We start from the raw sequence: 7,284 nt of genomic DNA on the forward strand, positions 1-7,284 counted from the left end.
TGGTGAGTTGAGGTGATGCCGGTTTGTGTTTATTTAAAATGGTGAGTTGAGGTGATGCCGGTTTGTGTTTATTTAAAATGGTGAGTTGGAGTGATGCCGGTTTGTGTTTATTTAAAGTGGTGAGTTGAGGTGATGCCAGTTTGTGTTAATTTAAAATGGTGAGTTGAGGTGATGCCGGTTTGTGTTTACTTAAAATGGTGAGTTGAAGTGATGCCGGTTTGTGTTTATTTAAAATGGTGAATTGGAGTGATGCCGGTTTTTGTTTATTTAAAGTGGTGAGTTGAGGTGATGCCGGTTTGTGTTTATTTAAAATGGTGAGTTGAGGTGATGCCGGTTTGTGTTTATTAAAAATGGTGAGTTGACGTGATGCTGGTTTGTGTTTATTTAAAATGGTGAGTTGAGGTGATGCCGGTTTGTGTTTATTTAAAATGGTGAGTTGGAGTGATGCCGGTTTGTGTTTATTTAAAGTGGTGAGTTGAGGTGATGCCAGTTTGTGTTAATTTAAAATGGTGAGTTGTGGTGATGCCGGTTTGTGTTTATTTAAAATGGTGAGTTGGGGTGATGCCGGTTTGTGTTTATTTAAAATGGTGAGTTGAGGTGATGCCGGTTTGTGTTTATTTAAAATGGTGAGTTGGAGTGATGCCGGTTTTTGTTTATTTAAAATGGTGAGTTTTGGTGATGCCGGTTTTTGTTTATTTAAAGTGGTGAGTTGAGGTGATGCCGGTTTTTGTTTATTTAAAGTGGTGAGTTGAGGTGATGCCGGTTTGTGTTTATTTAAAATGGTGAGTTGAGGTGATGCCGGTTTGTGTTTATTTAAAATGGTGAGTTGACGTGATGCCGCTTTGTGTTTGTTTAAAATGATGAGTTGAGGTGATGCCGGTTTGTGTTTATTTAAAATGGTGAGTTGGAGTGATGCCGGTTTGTGTTTATTTAAAATGGTGAGTTGAGGTGATGCCGGTTTGTGTTTATTTAAAATGGTGAGTTGACGTGATGCCGGTTTGTGTTTATTTAAAATGGTGAGTTGAGGTGATGCCGGTTTGTGTTTATTTAAAATGGCGAGTTGAGGTGATGCCGGTTTGTGTTTATTTAAAATGGTGAGTTGACGTGATGCCGGTTTGTGTTTATTTAAAATGGTGACTTTGGGTGATGCCGGTTTGTGTTTATTTAAAATGGTGAGTTGATGTGATTCCGGTTTGTGTTTATTTAAAATGGTGAGTTGTGGTGATGCCGGTTTGTGTTTATTTAAAATGGTGAGTTGGGGTGATGCCGGTTTGTGTTTATTTAAAATGGTGAGTTGAGGTGATGCCGCTTTGTGTTTATTTAAAATGGTGAGTTGAGGTGATGCCGGTTTGTGTTTATTTAAAATGGTGAGTTGTGGTGATGCCGGTTTGTGTTAATTTAAAATGGTGAGTTGGAGTGATGCCAGTTTGTGTTAATTTAAAATGGTGAGTTGAGGTGATGCCGGTTTGTGTTTATTTAAAATGGTGAGTTGGAGTGATGCCGGTTTGTGTTAATTTAAAATGGTGAGTTGAGGTGATGCCGGTTTGTGTTTATTTAAAATGGTGAGTTGGAGTGATGCCGGTTTGTGTTTATTTAAAGTGGTGTCTTGAGGTGACGCCGGTTTGTGTTTATTTAAAATGGTGAGTTGGAGTGATGCCAGTTTGTGTTAATTTAAAATGGTGAGTTGAGGTGATGCCGGTTTGTGTTTATTTAAAATGGTGAGTTGAGGTGATGCCGGTTTGTGTTTATTTAAAATGGTGAGTTGAGGTAATGCCGGTTTGTGTTTATTTAAAATGGTGAGTTGAGGTGATGCCGGTTTGTGTTTGTTTAAAATGGTGAGTTGTGGTGATGCCGGTTTGTGTTTATTTAAAATGGTGAGTTTAGTTGATGCCGGTTTGTGTTTATTTAAAGTGGTGAGTTGAGGTGATGACAGTTTGTGTTAATTTAAAATGGTGAGTTGAGGTGATGCCGGTTTGTGTTTATTTAAAATGGTGAGTTGAGGTGATGCCGGTTTGTGTTTATTTAAAATGGTGAGTTGGAGTGATGCCGGTTTTTGTTTATTTAAAGTGGTGAGTTGAGGTGATGCCGGTTTGTGTTTATTTAAAATGGTGAGTTGAGGTGATGCCGGTTTGTGTTTATTAAAAATGGTGAGTTGACGTGATGCCGGTTTGTGTTTATTTAAAATGGTGAGTTGAGGTGATGCCGGTTTGTGTTTATTTAAAATGGTGAGTTGAGGTGATGCCGGTTTGTGTTTATTTAAAATGGTGAGTTGGAGTGATGCCGGTTTGTGTTAATTTAAAATGGTGAGTTGAGGTGATGCCGGTTTGTGTTTATTTAAAATGGTGAGTTGGAGTGATGCCGGTTTTTGTTTATTTAAAATGGTGAGTTTTGGTGATGCCGGTTTTTGTTTATTTAAAGTGGTGAGTTGAGGTGATGCTGGTTTTTGTTTATTTAAAGTGGTGAGTTGAGGTGATGCCGGTTTGTGTTTATTTAAAATGGTGAGTTGAGGTGATGCCGGTTTTTGTTTATTTAAAGTGGTGAGTTGAGGTGATGCCGGTTTGTGTTTATTTAAAATGGTGAGTTGAGGTGATGCTGGTTTGTGTTTATTTAAAATGGTGAGTTGGAGTGATGCCGGTTTGTGTTTATTTAAAGTGGTGAGTTGAGGTGATGCCAGTTTGTGTTAATTTAAAATGGTGAGTTGAGGTGATGCCGCTTTGTGTTTATTTAAAATGGTGAGTTGGAGTGATGCCGGTTTGTGTTTATTTAAAGTGGTGAGTTGAGGTGATGCCGGTTTGTGTTTATTTAAAATGGTGAGTTGGAGTGATACCAGTTTGTGTTAATTGAAAATGGTGAGTTGAGGTGATGCCGGTTTGTGTTTATTTAAAATGGTGAGTTGGAGTGATGCCGGTTTGTGTTTATTTAAAGTGGTGTCTTGAGGTGACGCCGGTTTGTGTTTATTTAAAATGGTGAGTTGGAGTGATGCCAGTTTGTGTTAATTTAAAATGGTGAGTTGAGGTGATGCCGGTTTGTGTTTATTTAAAATGGTGAGTTGAGGTGATGCCGGTTTGTGTTTATTTAAAATGGTGAGTTGAGGTGATGCCGGTTTGTGTTTATTTAAAATGGTGAGTTGAGGTGATGCCGGTTTGTGTTTGTTTAAAATGGTGAGTTGTGGTGATGCCGGTTTGTGTTTATTTAAAATGGTGAGTTTAGTTGATGCCGGTTTGTGTTTATTTAAAATGGTGAGTTGGAGCGATGCCGGTTTGTGTTTATTTAAAATGGTGAGTTGGAGTGATGCCGCTTTGTGTTTATTTAAAATGGTGAGTTGGAGCGATGCCGGTTTGTGTTTATTTAAAATGGTGAGTTTAGGTGATGCCGGTTTGTGTTTATTTAATATGGTGAGTTGACGTGATGCCGGTTTGTGTTTATTTAAAATGGTGAGTTGAGGTGATGCCGGTTTGTGTTTATTTAAAATGGTGAGTTGAGGTGATGCCGGTTTGTGTTTATTTAAAATGGTGAGTTGAGGTGATGCCGGTTTGTGTTTATTTAAAATGGTGAGTTGAGGTGATGCCGGTTTGTGTTTATTTAAAATGGTGAGTTGTGGTGATGCCGGTTTGTGTTTATCTAAAATGGTGAGTTGGGGTGATGCCGGTTTGTGTTTATTTAAAATGGTGAGTTGAGGTGATGCCGGTTTGTGTTTATTTCAAATGGTGAGTTGTGGTGATGCCGGTTTGCGTTAATTTAAAATGGTGAGTTTAGTTGATGCCGGTTTGTGTTTATTTAAAATGGTGAGTTGGAGTGATGCCGGTTTGTGTTTATTTAAAATGGTGAGTTGAGGTGAAGCCGGTTTGTGTGTATTTAAAATGGTGAGTTGAGGTGATGCCGGTTTGTGTTTATTTAAAATGGTGAGTTGGAGTGATGCCGGTTTTTGTTTATTTAAAATGGTGAGTTTTGGTGATGCCGGTTTTTGTTTATTTAAAGTGGTGAGTTGAGGTGATGCCGGTTTTTGTTTATTTAAAGTGGTGAGTTGAGGTGATGCCGGTTTGTGTTTATTTAAAATGGTGAGTTGAGGTGATGCCGGTTTGTGTTTATTTAAAATGGTGAGTTGACGTGATGCCGCTTTGTGTTTGTTTAAAATGATGAGTTGAGGTGATGCCGGTTTGTGTTTATTTAAAATGGTGAGTTGGAGTGATGCCGGTTTGTGTTTATTTAAAATGGTGAGTTGAGGTGATGCCGGTTTGTGTTTATTTAAAATGGTGAGTTGACGTGATGCCGGTTTGTGTTTATTTAAAATGGTGAGTTGAGGTGATGCCGGTTTGTGTTTATTTAAAATGGCGAGTTGAGGTGATGCCGGTTTGTGTTTATTTAAAATGGTGAGTTGACGTGATGCCGGTTTGTGTTTATTTAAAATGGTGACTTTGGGTGATGCCGGTTTGTGTTTATTTAAAATGGTGAGTTGAGGTGATGCCGGTTTGTGTTTATTTAAAATGGTGAGTTGTGGTGATGCCGGTTTGTGTTAATTTAAAATGGTGAGTTGGAGTGATGCCAGTTTGTGTTAATTTAAAATGGTGAGTTGAGGTGATGCCGGTTTGTGTTTATTTAAAATGGTGAGTTGGAGTGATGCCGGTTTGTGTTAATTTAAAATGGTGAGTTGAGGTTATGCCGGTTTGTGTTTATTTAAAATGGTGAGTTGGAGTGATGCCGGTTTGTGTTTATTTAAAGTGGTGTCTTGAGGTGACGCCGGTTTGTGTTTATTTAAAATGGTGAGTTGGAGTGATGCCAGTTTGTGTTAATTTAAAATGGTGAGTTGAGGTGATGCCGGTTTGTGTTTATTTAAAATGGTGAGTTGAGGTAATGCCGGTTTGTGTTTATTTAAAATGGTGAGTTGAGGTGATGCCGGTTTGTGTTTGTTTAAAATGGTGAGTTGTGGTGATGCCGGTTTGTGTTTATTTAAAATGGTGAGTTTAGTTGATGCCGGTTTGTGTTTATTTAAAGTGGTGAGTTGAGGTGATGCCAGTTTGTGTTAATTTAAAATGGTGAGTTGAGGTGATGCCGGTTTGTGTTTATTTAAAATGGTGAGTTGAGGTGATGCCGGTTTGTGTTTATTTAAAATGGTGAGTTGGAGTGATGCCGGTTTTTGTTTATTTAAAGTGGTGAGTTGAGGTGATGCCGGTTTGTGTTTATTTAAAATGGTGAGTTGAGGTGATGCCGGTTTGTGTTTATTAAAAATGGTGAGTTGACGTGATGCCGGTTTGTGTTTATTTAAAATGGTGAGTTGAGGTGATGCCGGTTTGTGTTTATTTAAAATGGTGAGTTGAGGTGATGCCGGTTTGTGTTTATTTAAAATGGTGAGTTGGAGTGATGCCGGTTTGTGTTTATTTAAAGTGGTGAGTTGAGGTGATGCCAGTTTGTGTTAATTTAAAATGGTGAGTTGAGGTGATGCCGGTTTGTGTTTACTTAAAATGGTGAGTTGAGGTGATGCCGGTTTGTGTTTATTTAAAATGGTGAGTTGGAGTGATGCCGGTTTTTGTTTATTTAAAGTGGTGAGTTGAGGTGATGCCGGTTTGTGTTTATTTAAAATGGTGAGTTGAGGTGATGCCGGTTTGTGTTTATTAAAAATGGTGAGTTGACGTGATGCTGGTTTGTGTTTATTTAAAATGGTGAGTTGAGGTGATGCCGGTTTGTGTTTATTTAAAATGGTGAGTTGAGGTGATGCCGGTTTGTGTTTATTTAAAATGGTGAGTTGGAGTGATGCCGGTTTGTGTTTATTTAAAGTGGTGAGTTGAGGTGATGCCAGTTTGTGTTAATTTAAAATGGTGAGTTGTGGTGATGCCGGTTTGTGTTTATTTAAAATGGTGAGTTGGGGTGATGCCGGTTTGTGTTTATTTAAAATGGTGAGTTGAGGTGATGCCGGTTTGTGTTTATTTAAAATGGTGAGTTGGAGTGATGCCGGTTTTTGTTTATTTAAAATGGTGAGTTTTGGTGATGCCGGTTTTTGTTTATTTAAAGTGGTGAGTTGAGGTGATGCCGGTTTTTGTTTATTTAAAGTGGTGAGTTGAGGTGATGCCGGTTTGTGTTTATTTAAAATGGTGAGTTGAGGTGATGCCGGTTTGTGTTTATTTAAAATGGTGAGTTGACGTGATGCCGCTTTGTGTTTGTTTAAAATGATGAGTTGAGGTGATGCCGGTTTGTGTTTATTTAAAATGGTGAGTTGGAGTGATGCCGGTTTGTGTTTATTTAAAATGGTGAGTTGAGGTGATGCCGGTTTGTGTTTATTTAAAATGGTGAGTTGACGTGATGCCGGTTTGTGTTTATTTAAAATGGTGAGTTGAGGTGATGCCGGTTTGTGTTTATTTAAAATGGCGAGTTGAGGTGATGCCGGTTTGTGTTTATTTAAAATGGTGAGTTGACGTGATGCCGGTTTGTGTTTATTTAAAATGGTGACTTTGGGTGATGCCGGTTTGTGTTTATTTAAAATGGTGAGTTGATGTGATTCCGGTTTGTGTTTATTTAAAATGGTGAGTTGTGGTGATGCCGGTTTGTGTTTATTTAAAATGGTGAGTTGGGGTGATGCCGGTTTGTGTTTATTTAAAATGGTGAGTTGAGGTGATGCCGCTTTGTGTTTATTTAAAATGGTGAGTTGAGGTGATGCCGGTTTGTGTTTATTTAAAATGGTGAGTTGTGGTGATGCCGGTTTGTGTTAATTTAAAATGGTGAGTTGGAGTGATGCCAGTTTGTGTTAATTTAAAATGGTGAGTTGAGGTGATGCCGGTTTGTGTTTATTTAAAATGGTGAGTTGGAGTGATGCCGGTTTGTGTTAATTTAAAATGGTGAGTTGAGGTGATGCCGGTTTGTGTTTATTTAAAATGGTGAGTTGGAGTGATGCCGGTTTGTGTTTATTTAAAGTGGTGTCTTGAGGTGACGCCGGTTTGTGTTTATTTAAAATGGTGAGTTGGAGTGATGCCAGTTTGTGTTAATTTAAAATGGTGAGTTGAGGTGATGCCGGTTTGTGTTTATTTAAAATGGTGAGTTGAGGTGATGCCGGTTTGTGTTTATTTAAAATGGTGAGTTGAGGTAATGCCGGTTTGTGTTTATTTAAAATGGTGAGTTGAGGTGATGCCGGTTTGTGTTTGTTTAAAATGGTGAGTTGTGGTGATGCCGGTTTGTGTTTATTTAAAATGGTGAGTTTAGTTGATGCCGGTTTGTGTTTATTTAAAGTGGTGAGTTGAGGTGATGACAGTTTGTGTTAATTTAAAATGGTGAGTTGAGGTGATGCCGGTTTGTGTT

Source organism: Myxine glutinosa, chromosome 3, assembly GCF_964187855.1.
Source record: "Myxine glutinosa chromosome 3, kmMyxGlut1.1, whole genome shotgun sequence".
NCBI classification, from domain to species: Eukaryota; Metazoa; Chordata; class Myxini; order Myxiniformes; family Myxinidae; genus Myxine; species Myxine glutinosa.